Raw genomic sequence first — 20,403 nt, forward strand, 5'->3', positions numbered from 1 at the left:
ATAAATTTAAATTAAAACAGTCAGATGAAAAGATTTTCATCTTAAAATAGGTTAAAATCAGTTTATTGCTTAAATTTTGGAATTTGACCTAAAAATGGACAGTCCAAACTTTGGGTCTGCTCCTTTGATTATCGTTCGGTCATTTAAGGTCCTTAACCACTCCACACCCAAGGTCCTAATAACCTAACACATAACATATCACGTACAATATAACACGTCCTACACTCAACTTACACTCAGGCTACACTCAAATAGTATTTCTAACGTAAATACACTTGTATGTTAGTATCAGAATAGATTACGTGTATCAATGCATTTAGCTCCCGTGGATGTAGTGGTCCTCAATTTGGGTCGTATACTGGAAGCGAGATCTCCTTAACCTCTCTCTCCACAAGGAAGTCTCTCAAACTCGTCAAGGACAAGACCAAGTCTTCAGGGTCCACATGCTGCTTCTCCCTCGCCCTCGTCACCAAGAAGCATAGATACTTTACTGGTATTAACGAAGCCGCCGGAGGCAAGGCTGCTACACCTCCTATTACTGGTCTCTGCTTCCACAGGATTTCTATGTTTTTAAATTCTCTCTTAAAATCTGCTGCTAACGCTGTTCTAAAACTCATGTCCGCAGTGATCGCTATCGTACATGTCCTTTTGGGAGAGGCATGTGCCTAAGTATTATGCTACTTGAGGCTATGCCTAGTTCCTTGGCATCTTCGCCTGATTCAACTTCAGTCACCTGTTTCTCTTGCTATTTTTAATTTTTTTAAAATATTTTTTCAGTGTGGGTAAGTCCCACCGCCACTCCCCGGAGAAATTTATCCATCGACGTCCCTCTCGATCGCATACCGGATATTAAGTTGAGATTGGACGCAGGAATGATTAATTGCACTTCCTGGGCAGCCTAGGAAGGATCATCCCTGTCGTTTTTATGTATTTCATGCTCTTACGATCTATGTTCTGATTCGCGACACTGGTCCCCTTTGGTTCCGATGTCATTTCGTTCAGCCACTCTAATTCTTGTTCGTAGGATTGCTGTTGGTCGTCATCGAACTCTACTCCGGGCTTAGACCGGTCATCGAACCACTCCTCGTCTTGGTCATCGACTATGTCTATGTCCTGTGACGCCGGTATCTCCTCCAGACCCACCAATTCTTCCGCTATCTTCTTTAGATCTATCCTGTCCACTAAGAAGTCGTCTCCATAAGGGTTGTACTTCTTCGTGATTCTTTGCCTGTCACTTTGTCGTGTCTGTATTGCAAATGGTAGATCTAGTTCCTGGGAACCTCTATCTGGTTAGGGGTCTTGCCAGTCCTCTTCTGCGTAGGGTAAGGTCTCTTCATCTGCTTCAATTGTTTCATTGGGGTTCAGGTCTAGTGGTGGACTTGTTCCTTCTTCAAGGGCTTCATTCCCGTCATTCTTTTCCCTAGTTCCTCTTTCATTGACCTCGCAGGCAGGGTCCATAATCAGATAATCACACTCTTTCATGTTCTCAGGTATACACCAATCCTCTGTAGATGGGTTGTGGGGCTTAATGTTTTCAAAGTGAGCGGCTCGGCCAGTACTCGGTCTGTAAAAACGTACCTCCTGGTGCACCTCCGTTATCATAAAACCGTCCCCTCCACTTCTTCTGGAGCTTCTTGGTTTCTTTCGGCGGTAAAACGTTTTGAAATACCCATACGTAGTCTTCTACTGAGTAAGCTTTTGCACCAGCTGCTTTTTTATCAAACCTTTTTCTTCGGCCTTGCCTGCGCTTGCTGATTATTTCGTTTACACAAGTCGTTCAGTTCTTGTTGACGTTTAATTACATCACTTACATAAACATGTTGTGATGTTTTCTTTTTTTCATACTCTGGGTAAAAGAAAGTCAAAGGCAAAGATTTTTCGTGTCCAGTCAACATGCCGGTGGTGGAGTGATGCGTGATGTTATAAGCTCCTCGTGGAAGGTATCTGTCCCAATCAGTCATTTACCTGGAACAATACACCCTCAGCATCGACACTAGCGTCCGATTTTGTCTCTCCACTAAGCCATTCGTCGGGGGAGGATACGCCGTTGAATGAGCCTGAGCCACTTGAGAACGTCTCATGAGCTCTTTGGTAAGTTCTCCTACAAAGGCTGTTCCATTGTCTGATTGAAATGTCATTGGCACCCGTGCCTCGCTATCCACGTATTGATTACATGATCGCCAGTCTCTTCTGCTGAGGCAGTTATGCAGGGCACGGCCTCTGCATATTTCGTGAAGTGATCGATCATGATAAGGACCTGATTGTAGCCACTCTCTATCATACATACCTTCTGGTGGTCGTTAAATTCAGATGACTCAATTGACTGCTCTGGAAGTCGCAATTTCCTTGGATCCTTGACTTGTTGACATCACAGACATGCTGTTACCCACTTCTCACATGCTTTTTTCATCCCAGGCCATTCAAAGCGTTTCAGGATCTTCTAGTATACTTTATCAATTCCCTGGTGACCCTTCTGATCAAGCAACTTGACTAAAAGTTTTGTCTGATAGAGTTGCGGCAACACTATTGCGTTATAATCGTACAGGACTTTGTCTTCTTCTCTTCTCTTACAAGCCACGATCCCTTCCTTGTTCAGATATAATCTTCCCTGTTTTTGCATAAAGTACTGTCTCAGAATAAGGTAACTGTCTTGCTCCAGGTCACCTTTGTCTGGTGTTCCATTTTCGATCCACCTTTTCAAGTTATCCGTCATGCGGTCATTTCCTTGTGCTCTTAGTAGGTCTGAGAGTCTGTATCTCGCATTCAAGTATGTCCTCATGATCCTCAATTGACTACTCAGCTCATCGAGCTGATGCGCGTTATTTTCCATCTTCACGCACCAAATTTTCGCCAATGGCTCTGTCTCTTGTCTGAAGGGTTGAAGGTTAGTCCTGACTGCTTCCTTCTGCGGTAAGAAGCTCATCGAACGTTTCGATACCGCTATTGTTTCCAGATCATCCGCTGCGTTGTCATAGACTCTTTCACTCGGTAACAGGCAGCGATCACTGTCAGATTTGTTATACCTCCCTGTCTAAGTCTCTTGCTGAAGTCTCCACTAGTAACGTGTGGATCGCTAACTCTGACAGTTCTGATCATGTGCTGAAGAACCTCTCTGAGTAGGTGTCGATTTCTGAATTCTTCGGAGTTGTTGTCAACGGACGAGTCTGCCACGGAGCACGTCTCCATTGCTGATTCCGATTTATACGCTCTGCTCATCCATCTAAACTTCCCGGACAATATCTTATCCTCCCGGTCTTGATCCTGCACACGACCACTTTCTTCAACATCCGACTTCCCGGAAAAAAACTTCCTGTTCCGGGTTTTGTTCAATGACTGGACAACTTTCTTTGACGTCTTTCTCCCCAGACAAACTTTCTTGTTTCGGGTTTTCTTCAACTTCTCCCTACTTCTGATCGGGATTCTCAAAGGTGACAGTCTTCCTTTGTTTTCCGATCTCCTGTTCTTTTTGTTTATATGATGACCTCAACAAAACGCTCTGAGGAATCGAGGTTACCAGTTGCTGAACTACCATCTTACAATCCCTTTCATTTACCTTGCGTTGTCGCCTTGATGGCATGATCTCTGACTGTCAGCGTTGCCATGGCTGCTGCCTATTCAGGCTCATCTGTAATCAACTCTCTCTTCAGCAATCTGCCCAGCATCCGCATCACTTTCGAGCGTAGCAACAGGTTTGAGCGTAGCAACAGATTCAAAGACATTGGGTCCTTCTTTGATAAGATCTTTATTTCTGCTGCCTCCTCCACCAGTAACTCGGGGTGTCCCGGATTTGGATATCCAGATTTGTCCAATGATCTCGTCAAGGGAAGCGCTTCATAAGTTTTTTGTTCAGAAACGAGAACCTTTCCTTGATTTCCGCCTGAATGGCTTGCTTTTGTTCCAGTCTTTCATAAAATTCAGTCTTCTTGCCGAGGCTGTCAGCATTCTGGTGTTGGTCACGCATCCTGTGCTCGATTATCATGTGGTAGCCGTATAACCTGACTATCCATCGACCAATGTAGCTCTGGTCCATAGAGTACGTCTTTAACCAGGATAACGCTCTGTTATTCAAGCGTAGCTTAAAAGGAGCGCTCCCTAAGTACTTCTCACGAATGTGACTACTGCGAACATTTCTGCCTTTAGTGCACCATATTTCATTTCAGTGTCACTCAAAACTTTGCTGCCATATGCAATGGGATGGAGAACTGTTCTCCCATTCCATTCTTGCTCCTGATACAGTATTCCTGAGATGGCTACTACTTGTGGTGCGTCGTTGTTTAGTCTTAAACATGACGTCATCAGTGTGCTAGCTATTCGTGCTAAACTCCATTATCGGTCAAGGTCGTTACCGACCTGCCAATCCACTTGAACCTTAACAGCATGCGCTCTATTCACTCTCTATTCAACTTATGAAAGATTTAAGTTGTATTTACTTCTATTGTCATGACATTATTTAAATACTAATCTATCTATATTATCTATATGATAAAATAACAAGGAGAATTGATTCTTGTTTTAAAACTGTCTTTCGACGTTTCACATGGCGCAGCCAGCAGTTTCGACCTCCGAGGATCGAACTGACCTGTTGGGCGTATCCGTATTTTGGCATAAACCAACTGCGGACCCACCACATAGCTGGGACTCGTGGATAGGTCAATTCAAGTTGGCAATTACTCTAAGAGAGAGATGCGATCCACGAGAGTTATTAAAACCTCCGGGTGTCGTACACGACGATCCTGCTTCAAAACCAGAAGTTGTAGGGGCGGATGAAGATGCTGCAGCAATCGCAAGTCGTATTGCACGTAATGACGCAGCAGTCCGGAAAGTCACAGAAATGAATGAAGAGCGCCGGGCGAAAGGTCCCCGAGTTGCACCAGGAGTGTATTATTTCGAGGTTGAACAACGTGTTAAATCTCGCTTATTTTTCTCGCTCGGCTCAGAAGGGAGGAAAAGATTCCTTCAAAGTTATCCTCATGCAGATTTGAGTGAATTAACGTTTCGGGAATTCCATGAATTCTGTGTTCTCCTATTCAAAAAGGAGAAAAATTTCATCATTGAACGTATGCAAATCTACAACGCGGTACATTCAGACCGAGAAAGTTTGGAAGCATTCTATTTACGATTGACGGGACAAGCCGCCCTGTGTGGATGGACAATTGATCAAGAAAAGGAAGTCGTCAGAGATATCTTCATTGCCAAAATGAGATATAAGGATATTCAGAGAGAATTATGCATTCATCCAGGTGCCACTCCGGAGGATTCTCTGAAATCAGCTTTACTGCAAGAAAAGGGAGCACAGACGGCCACCGACTTGCAAAGGCAACTCGGGAGTTCGTCGTCGTCGGGCAATTATTCCCAGGCAGGTGCTACTATGGGTCAGAATTCCCGGATAAAACAGGAACCCACCTTCTCTGTCCAGGGTAAGAAACTTTCAGACAGGATTAATCGGGCCCAGAATGGTAAGAAGAAGGAGATCAACGAGAAATCGAAGTCATGTTATTTCTGTGGTAACAGATTCTCACCAAACCACAAGCAGAGTTGTCCAGCCAGAAATGTTACTTGCAGGAATTGTAACAAAAAGGGTCACTTTGCCAAATGCTGTAATTCTAAGAATGTAGCGAACGTGGAAGCTGAGTCAGATGAGACAGTGGAAGAAACATGTAATTTCATCACGTCCGATAGTGAGTCGGAATTCACTGTTTTATCTGTAGCAGCTGTGAAACCAAGTCTCCCAATTAAATCAGTGAAAAAGTTGGAGGTGGTTAATGCAGCCACGGGCAAGTTACGTTCCATCCAGATTACACTACGTTGTGGTAAGACGTTTTTCAAGGCAACAGTGGATACTGGGAGTCCAGCCTCCTTCGTGAATAAGAAGACAGCAGACTATATTATAAAAACGGTTCCTTCAGCCAAGTTCTTCACGGTTCAAGAAAGTCCAATTGATACAGTTTACGTTGACTATAATCGGAAGAAAATTGAATTGATGGGTACGTTGATTGTGGATGTATCATCTTTGGGATGGCATATCAAATCTGCAAAATTCCTTATATCAGAAAATCGAACACGTTGTTTACTGGGTTTGGATTTGCAACCCCAATTGGGAGTAAGAACAACGCAAGTCAGACCAGATCGACCTTTGGTGGGAGAAGTCTCCCAATCAAACCCGAATTTAACATCGGATTCATGGAAATCTCACTTTCACCAGAAGTTCCATCGGGTGTTCAATAGAATTGGCAAAGCCAAAAACCACAAAGTATTCTCTACGTTCAAGTCTCCACTCGTCCCCATTCAAGAAAAGGGAAGGAGAGTGCCGGTGCATATTCAAGATAAAGTTGGTCAGGAAATTCAAAAACTCATTCATGAAGGGCACGTGGTTAAATTGAATAAATGTACCAGTGAGTATTTCATCTCTCCGATCGTAATTACGGCGAAGAAAGATGGTTCTGTGAAATTAGCTATGGATGCTAAACCTATGAATGAACAAATTCATAAGAATCATTACCAAATGCCAAATTTGTTAGAACTATTGGACTCAGCCGCCCAGATAATCACGTCGGATATTTCAGGAGATGTTTGGTTTACGTCCTTAGATTTAAAATATGCCTTCAGCCAGATTCCGCTCAGTGAGGAAATTAGCCGACATTGCAATTTTAATATCGTCTGCGGAGAACAAACTGGTACGTATCGGTTCAAGACGGGGTTTTATGGTCTTACGGACATGCCAAAGGAATTCCAAAAAGCGATGGACAATACTCTCCAGGGTCTGTCAGGAGTATTTTGTTTCCTTGATGATATTCTGATTGTTTCGAAGGGCTCAGTCGAGGATCATAATATTCTTGTAGACAAGGTGATAAGTCGTCTGGATAAAGAAGGTTTTGCTCTGAAATTTTCGAAATGCGAGTTTTCCTTAAATCAATTATCTTTAAGATATTGATTCAGAAGGATACAGACCGAAACGCTCTAAGATAGAGGCAGTACTTGCTCTGGAACCACCAAGGACACTCAAACAACTCCGTTCATTCATGGGCATACTCAACCATCTACAACGGTTTTTGCCGAATCTTCAGGTCCAATCCGACCAATTACGCCCGTCACTGACGGCAGGTAATAAAAGCAAATTTGAGTGGGGGGAATGTCAGCAAATGGCGTTTCGCAACATCTTGCAGTTGATCGCGAACATAACAAAAATGTATCACTATGACCAAAGTCGGAACTCGCGGGTGAAATGTGACGCTAGTCATAGTGGTCTGGGTGCAGCATTAGAACAGGAGATAGAAGAGGATGTTTGGGTGCCAATTGCTTTTGCATCACGTTTTCTAAACGATCAGGAGAAGAAATATAGTACCAATGAATTAGAACTCCTAGCAATTGTATGGTCGTGTGAGCATTTCCGAACGTACTTGTTAGGGAATCATTTCGTGATTCTAACTGATCACAAAGCAATCATATCTGCATTAAAGACGAACCGCGGAAACAAAACTTATCAGTCACGTTTAACTAGATGGGCTGATAGGTTATTACCTTTCGATTTCGATATTTTCCATATCTCCGGCTGTAAGCTAGGAATCGTGGATTACTTATCTCGTTTCCCAACATTTGAAGCTCCACGACCGAGCAGTTTTGACGAACAATATGTCGTCAAATGCAATAGTCGATTCTTTGATGCATGTGAATTCTTGGACGGTTGGGCCAAGCATCATACTTCAACTGAGGAGTTATCCAATACCGCGGAAATAAGTCAGGATTATGTCGTACCTGATCAAATTAACCTAGTTGGGTTATTGGGAAATTGTCAATCTCGGATCAATTGTCCCGATATCAATAGTTCACTTGTTGCATCGGACAATTTTGGAAATATACCGGTAGAGGGCGTCTTATTTCAAGACATTCAACCTACATCGGAAAGTTTCTATCCGCTAGAGGGCGACAAAATGTTAGCCATTAGTCAAAATAACTCCTCTAATCTATCGATTTCTTCTCCGCTAGAGGGCGTCCAACGTGTTGGCTCGTATTCTAGCCAATCAGCGTCGAGTATTAACATGCCGAATTTTGCCACTTTCTCAGCATGGATCACAATTTATCTGCCATTTCCAATTTCATTGTGGATTATTACTTTGGCCGTGAGCGGTTGTCATCTGTTGGCATTAATAATCAATTTTTTTGTCTTGATTTCATCATATCGGATTGGTTGGAGTGCAATTAGTTTGAGTGTTTTTCACTTTCAGACTGCAATGAATCCCAACACAAGTACCAACAACACAAACGACAGTTTCGAGCAGTTGTTAAATCAGTATCTGCCGGTCACTCAACATTGGTTCTCCTCAGATAGAGCCAGGCCGCGGTTTCGCGCGGGGGCTGTTCGACCCAGAAGATCTTCAACAGTTCAACGAGGAGTAGAACTGAGGAGTCAATACGCCCGTATTCTAGCGAATTTCAGGCCCAAACGGGGCAGGATACCAAAACAACAATCTCAGTCAGTCAACAGTCTCGAGATCTTAAAGTCACCAGTGGTCGCTGCGGACCAGAAATCGTTAACCGGACTGGTGGGAATTCTGGACTCAGATGTATTATCGGAGCTCACGGATGAAGATGCCAGTTTAAGCCTCATGAAACGTGCAATTGTCAACCGGGATTACGAAGGATTTTGCCGTATCGATTCCTATATTAAATCATTTTGGCATTGCGCAGCGGTAGTTGATGGCTGTGTTGTGGTGGATAATAGGATCGCTATTCCCATGTGTCTACGCAAACTTTTGTTATCTCGACTCCATAGATCGCATGCGGGTCAGTTAGCAATGGTTGACGCAGCACAATACATCTGGTGGCCCCGAATGCATCGGGACATTATCCAACTGTGCAAAGATTGTCCTCAGTGCACAAAGTTTGGTAAGAATTTGAAAGCGAACGTATCATTTAATTCATCCAAGCCTTTACCTCTTTTATCGGGTCCTAATGAAGAGCTGAAACTTGATTACGCAGGCCCTCTACTTGACTCATTTGGTAATAGTATTTATATCTTGGTCGCAATCGACCGTTATTCAAAATATCCGTCGGCTATGATTACGCGTTCCACGGGAGGACGGAAGATCATTAAGTTTCTCAAGTCATATATTCAACAGCACAGTATCCCCAGATCCATTAAAACAGACCAGTACTCCGGTTTTAAAAATAAATTAGTGCAAAATTTTTGTCTAGAGAAAAATATTGTACAATATTTTTGTCCGGTGGGGGACCATCGTGGCTGTGGTTTAGTCGAACGGTCGATACAAACAATTAAGCGTCGTTTGGGCGCCTCTCGGTTAAGTTCGGATTTCTCTAATGTTCAGGATACCCTTAGGAATATTATTGAAGATATCCGGGTTACAAAAAATTCAGTTACCGGGGTCTCCCCGTTTGAACTTCATTTTGGTCGTCCTCCGAATACGGAGCTATCTATAGCGGCTGATCGTTTAACTTCGGGAATTCATTTAGACAACCAACGTTTGGAACGGGACTTGCTCACACCAGAGCAGCGACGGGAGCAATGCGATAGTCGTCCCAGAATCAAAGTCGTCAAGAAAGGGCAATCAAGCCCGACGGTGTCTCCACATTTTGGTGGAACCACAGACTCAGTAGCGGATACACCCCACTACCGTGCACTGGAGAGCTTGGCACAATCCGCAAACCAGTGGTTGTCATTGAAAAAGTCTCTGACACATCAGGAGGGAGTCAAAGCCCTGAAGACCCTGACGGAGAGAAATCAAATCCTCGCAGCCACTCTTCGTTCGAACTTGTCCGCTGGTACCCTCAGATTCCGGAACCAAATGCCAACGGAACAAATTCGCCCTTCGTTGCCAAAACGTAATTTGGACTATTTAGTATTGAACGAACCAAATAAGGTCGAAAATTTTCGGAAATTTCTAAATAGGAAGTCTGGCAAAGAACTTTTCAAACCTTATAAGGGCAAAATCGTGCGGATCACTGATTCCACATATATTTCTGATAAAGGGAAAGTTATTAGAAGGAATCACTTGGCAGTGCGTCTTAAATCAACCCCTCTAAGTTTTTCAGGAAAACAACTAACTCCTGTGAAGAAAGGGAAGAAACGCCCAAACGTGCCATCTTCAACATCATCATCGGAAGACAATAGGCCTCTCAAACAATCGGGTTCCAGGCAACGTATTTCAGCGAAAACAGTGTACGTGCCTGCTCATTCGAAATTCCCCTCTATGCCAGTTTCACATACTCCACCCCGCAGTCAAATGGTGGCGTCGAAATTAAGGGAAGATGCAACTTCGGAGGCTCCGGGTATACAGAACATCCCGTATCCACAGCATTCTACTCCGGTGGTAGACTTGACAGTTTCTTCCTCTACGTCGGGTAATCCAGGAACAGAGGCTCCTATTAGCGTCAAACCAAGGTGTATTAACGTCAAACCGAAATCTACAGTTATTGTCTCTTCCTCTAAGTCTGGCAATTCAGGAGCGGAAATTCCTATTAGCATCAAGTCAAAGGCGCCAATTCCAATAATGACCCCAGTAGGCTCAGATCTTATTCCCATCTCTTCAGACGAAGAATCGTCAATCTCGAAGTCACAAGTAGGAACTTCATCAAAATTGGTAGCATCGGGCTCTAACACCCAAGATAGTCACGGCATACTTTCGGAACAGGATGGGAATATGTCTTCTTCGTCAAATTCGTCACGATCTTCTTCTCGACGGAAAAAGCAAACTACATTCTACGGTAGCCCTATTAGACACTCAGTTAATGTCATTCAGTCTCAGTCAACAACTACGCCTCCGTCAACTCCTGCCTCTCCGGATAAGAAAGTCCGTTTTGTCGTGTCAGGTTCTGATCGTCCTAATCAAGTAAGCCAGTCTCGGGCTGATATACCCGAGGATTCCCCAAAACATAGGAAATTTATTCGTTTCCCCAAAACGAGTACTTCCGACTATCCTTCGCGTCGGTCAGATAGATAAAACTTTTGTATTTTCGAATTCAGCATTTGGTCCAGAAATCATACAAACTATCGTACCTTGTCTAATTAAAACTTTCGCATTTATCAATTCAGCATTTGATCCAGAAATTATACAAATTTTTGTATCTTGTTCTCGCCATAATCTTTAAATTCATATCAAACCTTTATCTATGATAGTCATTTTCCATAAATCTCTTTGTCTACATGATGTTCTTCATGGTTTCATCTGTAAAAGCGCATTTATTAATTTTGTACTTAAGAGTAAAGAAATTCAAACACGGTTTGAATTCTTTTCCCGAGAGGGGGAAATGTGGTGCGTCGTTGTTTAGTCTTAAACATGACGTCATCAGTGTGCTAGCTATTCGTGCTAAACTCCATTATCGGTCAAGGTCGTTACCGACCTGCCAATCCACTTGAACCTTAACAGCATGCGCTCTATTCACTCTCTATTCAACTTATGAAAGATTTAAGTTGTATTTACTTCTATTGTCATGACATTATTTAAATACTAATCTATCTATATTATCTATATGATAAAATAACAAGGAGAATTGATTCTTGTTTTAAAACTGTCTTTCGACGTTTCACACTACTGAAGCATCAGTGTCGAGAACGTACATGCCCTTCTCTGTGGGCATGCCTAGCACTGGCGCCTCGCACAGTTCCCTCTTTATATTCTCGAAGGCTTTTCATGACCCAATTCTTATGCGAATACAGTCTTTTCTGTCCTTCTTCCGCAGAGGGCCCTGCCAGAGGGCAGAGCCCATGTCCAGTGTTGTGAAGAACTTGGCATCGCCAAGTTTTGAGAGGCTCTCATCTATCCGCGGTGCCCTCTTCTAATTTGATTTCGTCTTCAACAAAATTGCAACAACCGATATCCGCCTTATGTTTTGAAAAAACATCCGCGTTCCGATTTAAAACCGCCCTCAATAATTCAAATTCTCCCTCACCTATTTTCCCTTTCAAGTGTTCTATCTCCGACAAAACCGGTTTGTCGGGTTTTAGTCAATATGACGAGGGGCGTTCCGGAAAATTCGAGCAGCTCAATAGTTCGTCGTCAGTTTTTGATTTCAGTGAAAACTGTTTATTGAAAGATTTCATTTCAATATTTTTCTTAAAATCATATTTTTATTGGCATGGCTGGGGCAGTCTTTCACATTAATTCTTTTCAAGTTTAGTGTCTCCTCATAGTCGGTCCTCATCGGCAAAGCGTTGCCAAGTTTCTTTCCTTGCTGGATTGAAACCGTGGTGTCCAGTGTGTTCAATAGTGTGAAACCGTGGTGTCCAGTTCTGATCTTGTGCTGGAGAACCTCTCTGAGTAGGTGTCGATTTCTGAATTCTTCGATATGTTGTCAACGGACGAGTCTGCCACGGAGCACGTCTCCATTGCTGGTTCCGATTTATACGCTCTGCTCATCCATCTAAATTCCCGGACAATATCTTACGTGGGGCGTTCCGGAAAATTCGAGCAGCTCAATAGGCCGTCGTCCGTTTTTGATTTCAGTGAAAACTGTTTATTGAAAGATTTCAATTCAATATTTTTCTTAAAATCATATCTTTATTGGCATGGCTGGGGCAGTCTTTCACATTGTTTCTTTTCAAGTTTAGTGTCTCCTCATAGTCGGTCCTAATCGGCAAAGCGTTGCCAAGTTTCTTTCCATGCTGGATTGAAATCGTGGTGTCCAGTGTGTTCAATAACACACTGGCACACAATCTGTTTCGTGTTACTGAAAAGCTCCGGCCTAAAATCACTGAGCTTTGAATATTTGGTTTGGGTACCAGACAAACTTGTTTTCTATCATTTAATGACTTTAAGTTTCTCATCCTAAAAATCGCTACAACAGCCTGTCCCGGCTGTAGTTTTACTTTTCTGTCCAAAAAAATGGCACCTCGTCCGTCATTATTCTATTAATCGGTCGCTTAACATACTTCCGGTCCGGGTTTCTAATCCTTAGTAGTCCCTTTTTCAAGTCAATCATCATATCAAAATTCCTGGCGAAGGCACGGCCCAAGATGAATTGGCGTGAGTCGTCCAGATTCTCGACTACAAGGAAGCTCATTCAAAGGTCCCGTACGCCCATGTGAAGGACTGACTGTTATCGGTGTTCTTCCGGCTACGTACATTGCTCTGGGGTTGGCTGCTGCCAATCTGAGGTTAGTCGGAATTACGTCTTCCCTCGTGAAGCCCATTCTTACCAAGTCTTTACTGGCATAACGCTAACCACTCATCCTGTATTTAGAAGTCCTGTTACTCCGATTTTCTTCTCATTGGTGTCTAGCAGATGTACAGTCACATTTGCTTCGTATCCTATGTAAACCGCATCTTACTCCATCATGGCGTCATGGCCGATTCTACGGACCTTAAAATCTTCTTGACCCAAATAGATCTGCCCTATTTGGTCACTATCTGTTGTGACGTAGGTCCTAGTATAGATACTGATCCCGTCCACATTCAACATCACGTGATATGCTCCCTAGACTTCCACGTAGCGCCCGTGAAGTTTCTTTATTCGAGGGCCACCAGTTGTCAACAACGGTCGCACAGCCCTTGATTCAGTGCGTGGCTCTACCTGTCTCAGATAATCTGCATATGTATCCAAATGAATCATAGTGAACTCTGAGGGTTCAACTATGTTCCTGATCACCTGATGTCCCGCCACTGAGATTATTGACTGTATTTTGCTTCCTTGTGGCACCATGCCGAACGTCTGCCCGGAGATCATTTTTAGTTTCATGCTCAAACTGCTTGGTGCTTTCGTTTCTTCCACCTCCGAGGCTTCAAAGGCGTTAAACCTTTCCTGAATTTTTTCATTTTCTAGTTTGAGCTTGACAAAATTATGATAACTTGGGCAGATTGCAAACAGTTTAAAAATCCTTCCAAACTTGTTTTCAGTACTTTTCTGCTAGTGCATAAATGAAATGGTTTGAATTGCAACACTTTTACAAAAATTAAAAAAATTTTTTTTTGAAAATCAGGAGTTATTTCGATTTTTCCAAAGAATTCTCTTTCAAGCTTTCTGAACTTCCGTTGCATTCAAGACACTACACAGCCGCGGTTATAACATTTTTTCGAAGGAGCATATGAAAAAAACTTCTAAAACTTTTGGGCATTTTGTTTTTGAGTCAACCAAATTGATTCTCTGAGCTCACCCAAATTATTAAAAAGACCTTTTTTCGACAAATTTTTAGGTAGTTTTTTGCTCTTTTTGGAAAATTACGTCAAAATTGAAGGTCAGCCAATCACAAAACAGTACAGGTGCGTACCCTTTGGGTCAGCAGGCGGTCAAATTTTTGGATGGAGGCGTCTACTGTACCTCCTCAATTTACATTTTTGACCCTACAAATTCTTTTGAGGAGGGACTCATGTAAGATTACGTGAAGTGTATTAGATTTCAGCTACAGGATCGTTTCAAACTTTCGGGAGAAACTGCTCACAAGATTTTTCTAGCTTGACTTTGAACCCTGAAATAGTTACATGTTTTTTAACTCAACGTGATCAAATTCAGCTGAAAGTAATCAACCAACGAAAAAATTTATTTGTAAATATTCATTTCTTAAAAATCTTGCTCATCTTAATTTAATATAGACTGACGCACCTGTATCGATTAGAACGAACGTCTGCTTCAATTAGAAAGAAAATCTGCAAAACGGTTGCTTTAAATTGGAACTAATTTTTGCGCTTTTCTCAGACTGCGACTTTACATTGCGCTTTTAAAGAGCGTTTTGAATGGGACTGAACTGAGTTTCAGCAGAATTTGAGAAAAAGATTCCAGTTTTTTTTCAGTGATTTTTACCATTGATTACCCGAGATGTATGATTACTATTGGATGCTTTGAGGGAACCTAGTGTAGCAGCGGACATCGTGCCCGCATTCACAAGCGCGTTTGAATGTCGAAACCACCGAGAAGATCAGGCTGTTGCTAGAGAAGGATGAAGACCTGGGTGTCTGAACGTGACACACAAGCTAAAACTACCTCATCAGGAAGAGTCTAAGGACTGGATGGATAAGTCTAGAGATGAGCTGAAGAAAATGGAGCCAGGCACTTGTCATGATTTAGGCACAGGAGGAGGAGGGCATTTGTGTGACGAGTGATCTTGCGTAAGGATTCTCCCTTACAAAGAAAAGACTTGGCCTTATGATTTGGTGAATTCACAGAGGAAAAGGGTGACATACAAGTTTTAGCAGATTGCTGCGCGAGCACAATTGTGAACTTAGCAACAGCGCTGGGATTCTTTTGAAGGATGTGTAGTCCAGAGTTGCTCGAGATGTTAGAATCGGAATAATATCTGGAGACAAGCCAGGTCATTGCACAGCTCAAAGTATTTGATATGCTGAAAAGAGCCCTCTCTGTCTGATCTGGGATGTGGAAGAGATTCGTTCAAATTTGCCAGTCATCAACAGAATGCTGCCATCTTGTTCGTGAGTTCAATGCTGGCGCTACGATGGACTGAAGAAAATGTCCTGAAGTATCGAGAATCGAAGGCACCCACAGTGGAGACTATACATGCAATCGATAACAGAAGGAGGCTTGAGTTGTCTGAGACTGCCTGCGAGGCGTTCGCATACCGGTGGAACTGAAGCGCATCTAGAGCCGTATATGTTTTTTTTCGTGGTTCAGGGCACCATTGACATCCTGGTAGTATATCTTTGCGAAAAATCAAACGAGGAAACATCAGAAGCAATACCGTCAATTCATGGTGGAAATTGAACTAGAAGCTTTTAATCGGCCACTGCTCACTCATCACAATGGAATAACTACTGGATAGAAAAGAGCTGGCAAAGTGTCTAGAGACAACACAAAAGCGAGAGAGTCTATATTAGAAGAACATCTGGCGAAGAATATGAGCCTCTGTCTGCTTAATTCCTTTTGTGTGAACAGGTAGTAAGGTGAAGAAACTGCCCAACAATCTTAAGAGACTACAGGATCAAAAGAAGTGGATGCGTGCTAATGAGCAGTTAAAAGCCTGGTAAGAGACCGTGACTAGCTCCAATAGAAGAAAACTTAAACCTTGTAACATTTTATAGTTTAGAGTGAGCGAGGTGGTAAAACAAAAATCATATGACACAAAAAACTTCATTTCACGGTAAAAAACAGGCAATCGTATAACTCGCAGATTCAAACTGATACAAGTAGTCTTGTTTGATCTATAGTTGACTGGAAAGAAACTCAATTGAAGGAATTTTAAGGTTTGCCTTATTGGCAGACACTTTGAAAACTAATTTTTCAATACCAATTTTGTGGAGAGTTTAGGTCTAATCTAATGATTGGATTACTATTGAATATTGCTACTACTTTGATCGTATTTTGCTGAGCATTGTAAATTTTTTTTACACAGCTATCTTTTTGAGTTTCAGGTGTTAAAACTTTGCTTAATTTTTTGGGAATTATGGATTAAATCATGCTCCACTTGCTCTGATGCTAGAGCGCCTTATTGTAATAATTTTTTTTAACAGTTAGTTTTGATAAAAACAGAAACAAATCTGAGGCGCTAATTAATCAGTACTTAAAAAATTTCTTGAATTAAGGCTTTTTTGAGGTCTACAAGAAAATCTGTGTAAGGTTTGGATGTTTCAAAGTACCACATAAGTTAAGAAACATATACAAAAAGAATCTAAATAAACTTGACTCATGATTCGTAATCAAATACCCTTCATTTACAAAAAAGAGCAAAAACTAAAGTTTTGTGAGGGGCGAAACAATTTATCCAAAAAACTAGTAATTGAAAGCCAACTGTCCATGTTTTTAATTATAATGCATACCTTGAGCCCAGTCTACTTAACTTTTACCCCTTTTAAGAAAAGCAAAACGTTAACTTGATTACATTACAATTTATAATTATAAGTACAAAGCTCTAAAGCTAAACTACTAATTTTTTATAGGGGTCAAGAAAACGGCAAAACAGTTTATCCTAGAAAAAAAAACAAGTTATTAAAAGCCAAGTGTCCGCGTTTTTACCTATAAAGCATACCAAAAACCGGAAAATCTTAACAATTTTACTTCCTTCAAGAGAAGAGGATTGTCAAGTAGGTTAAGTTGAAATGAGAACTATAATTAGAAAGCTCTAGTGCTTATTTATTGAATTTCTAGTTATAGGGACAAGAAAGCGGCAAAACAGTTTATCCTTAAAAACGAATTATTGAAGCCAAGTGTCCGCGTTTTTACCATTAATGCATACCTTAAACCGGACCTACTTAACAATTTTACCCTTTCAAGAGACGGGGATTGTCAAGTAGGTTAAGTTGAAAATAATAACTATAAGTACAAAGCTCTAGTGCTAATTTAACGTAGTTATTTATAGAGATCGTGATTCTTTACTAGATAACTTAGGAAGTGATTGTTAAGTAAATCATTTATCATGAAAAAGTTGGCTTTTGTGGCGCTGATTTGGGAATTTATGGTGACTCTGCTGAGCAACACAAAAAGTTATGGGAAGTTATTTTCGTTATGTACAAAAAGCAACTTTACGACAATGTATGTTACATTTTGACAAAATTAGGATAAATTGGGCAGATTCCGATCAGTCTAAAAAAACTTCCAAACTTGCTCTTAGTAATTTTCCGCTTCTGCGTTTATGAAATTTTAAGGTTCATTCAAAAATGGTTTGAAATGCAATATTTACAAAATTTTACAATTTTTTTAAAGAAAAAACAGCAGTTACAATTGTTACAGCAGTTGTTTTGGTTTTTTCAAACATTTTTCTTCTAAACCTTCTGAACTTCCTCTCCATTCAAGACAATACACAGCCTCGGTTATATAATTTTCTCGAGCGGGCATATAAAAAAATTTCTTAAACTTTTTGGACATTTTGTTTCTTAGTCAACCAAATTGATACTCTGGGCTCTCCCAATTTCTTATAAAGACCTGTTTTTGACAAGATTTTTCAAAAAAACTTGAAAAACAAAATAGGCCAAAAAGGCGTTTTTATGCTCTTTTTGGAAAACTAGTTAAAAATTGGGTTTCCTCGGAGCGAATTTTCCCCTCAAAAATAATGTAATTTATGGCTGAAGGTCAGCCAATTATGGACATCACAAAAAAGTACAAATGCTGACCCTTTGGGTCAGCAGGCGGTCAAAGGCTTGAATGGGGGCGTCTATTTCCACTATTTCCATCCTCTCTATTTCCACTACTGATGCTACACATGCTTTTGAGGAGTGACTCACGTAAGACTCCGTGAAGTGTATTAGATTTCAGCTAGAGGATAACCTTTGGAAGCAACTGCGCATAAGATTTTTCTAGCTCAGCTTAGAACCCTGGATTAATTACGTTTCCCCTTTTTCTTCCAAATTTAAAGAAGCTACAGAATAATTGCGTTCGATGGGTTTTTTCTCCAGACAAATATTATTTTGTCTTTTTTACTTGTAGTTTTAGACTAATTTTTAAAATTTTATAGTTTTAATTTTGAGCTCAGGAAGACGATACTTTTTGATATGATTTTAAAAATTAGTCTAAAATTACAAGTAAAAAAGACAAAACTTATCTGGAGAAAAAACCAATCGAGCGCAATTATTCTGTGACTTTTTTAAATTCGGAAGAAAGAGGGCAAACGTAATTAATCCAGGGTTTTAAGCTGAGCTAGAAAAATCTTCCTGGGCTCAAAGTTAAAACTATAAATCAGCTCTGATCAGTTTTTGTTAAATTTTGGGGGGTTCGAAAATTGGTAATTGCACCAATTTGGGATATTCAATGCGCTATATATTCCGTGCTATTAACACATAGGACGGGAAGATCCAGTCAGTATCAGAATCATTCCATTTTAAAATGAGCCACGCCATTTGGTCTATTTAAAACTTCGCTTTTTGCAAATAATATCTTTTTGTACTTTACAAAAAAAATCTCAACAAACCTTTTGTTTTTTTTCGAACTTATTAAGTTTTGTGAAGCGAATCTGAGTCAAGCAGTCTTAAAAGGCAGTCGAAATATTCAGGGCTTCGATTTGGTGCAAAAAGTTTTGTTCTATTTAACTTTAAGACGAATAGGTTGCTATAACAGTATCTTTATGTTAAATAGTCGTTTTGCGACATTTTTTAAAGCAGACTCACAATCATATACTGGAACAGTACTTGTTGCAGTTTTTTGTCTGGATTTAATAATGGATCAGTGCAATCGTGAATTTCTATTGTACAGTGCTGATTTAAATTAACCGGACAAAACGCGTCAAACTTCAAATTTAAAACCCTTTTTTCTCAAATTGGGTTGAGTTTAGGTGAAAACTTATGAAGACAAAACTTGCTTAAAATTTTAGCAGAATTAATATGGTGTAATTTGTTTTGCAAAATTCGGGCCCATAATTTTACCCCAAAAATGGGTCATTTTCGTTTTTCTTAGTTAATCAAAAATTACGCCGAAAATACCCAGACGATCACCGACATAATTATATCAAAGTGAGCCCCTTACGTAGCCCAACAAATTTTAAGGAGGGTATATTCTCAAAAAAAATTGCAAATCGTTTATAAATTGTTTTCAAAGAAAAAGTTGCTAATTTATATAGTAAAAACGACCTTTTTTGTCTATCAAACAAAAATAAATTAACTTATACAATTTTTAGGAGATTATACCCTCTCAAAGTTTGTTGGGCTACCTAAGGAGCTCACTTTGATATAATTATGTCTGTGATCGACTGGGTATTTTCGGCGTAATTTTTGATTAAATAAGAAAAGCCAAAATGACCCATTTTTGGGGTAAAATTATGGGCCCGAATTTCGCAAAACAAATTACACCATATTAATACTGCTAAAATTTTAAGCAAGTTTTGTCTTCATAAGTTTTCACCTAAACTCAACCCAATTTGAGAAAAACGGGTTTTAAATTTCAAGTTTAACGCATTTTGTCCGGTTAATTTAAATCAGCACTGTATTATCAGAAAAATCTTCAGGTTTAAAAAAAACATTCAGACTCTCTGCCAAGGATAAAAAATAGATTTAGTTTGATGTTCATCCAACTAATTCAACATGATCAAACATTATGGTACAATAATCCGGGTAACCAAACCTGATAATTCTAACAAACCGAATAACTTTGGGGAAAACTCAAGACAAGGTTTTTTGTTATCAGTTCTCTTTTCGGGTTATATATTTTTGGTTCAATTCATATTGTAAGGTGCACATTGTTAAATGATTTAAGAAAATAGCATTCATTGCATTATCAAAAAAATCTTGAGGTGGAAAAAACATTAAATCTATTTTTTAACCTTGACAGATAGCTTGAGTTTAGCCAACTAATTCAACATGATCAAATTTAGCTTAAAAATTCCTGATTCAGAAAGTTAATTTATATATATATATATATATATATATATATATATATATATATATATATATATATATATATTTCTAAAATCTTGCTGGATTGGCAGGTAGTGAAACGTCCTTCCTCAAGTATTTTGGGCGTAGAACGCAAAAAGAACTGATAAAAAACCTCAACAAGCTTTCTCGAGAAATTATCTCAATC

This window comes from Symsagittifera roscoffensis, chromosome 7, assembly GCF_963678635.1.
Source record: "Symsagittifera roscoffensis chromosome 7, txSymRosc1.1, whole genome shotgun sequence".
Lineage (NCBI taxonomy): Eukaryota > Metazoa > Xenacoelomorpha > Acoela > Convolutidae > Symsagittifera > Symsagittifera roscoffensis.